Here is a 222-nt window from a genome sequence, read left to right on the forward strand (position 1 = left end):
TTTTTTTTTCTTTTCTTTTTTACCTCTACCCGTTCAGTTGTGAAACCTTTACCAGTTGTAATTCAGAGACCAGAGACTTTTAATTAAACATGGTGTTTCTTGAAGAGTGTGAGAGTTTGTTTTCTCTTTCTCTTCTGGTTTCTCGCCACAGGTCAGCGAGGGTGATTTTCAAGACTCCTGAATTATATGCAGCGAGGGTCTGGGAATTGGTTTCGTTTCCTC

Source organism: Sinocyclocheilus grahami, unplaced genomic scaffold (assembly GCF_001515645.1).
Source record: "Sinocyclocheilus grahami isolate Dianchi unplaced genomic scaffold, SAMN03320097.WGS_v1.1 scaffold695.1, whole genome shotgun sequence".
NCBI classification, from domain to species: domain Eukaryota; kingdom Metazoa; phylum Chordata; class Actinopteri; order Cypriniformes; family Cyprinidae; genus Sinocyclocheilus; species Sinocyclocheilus grahami.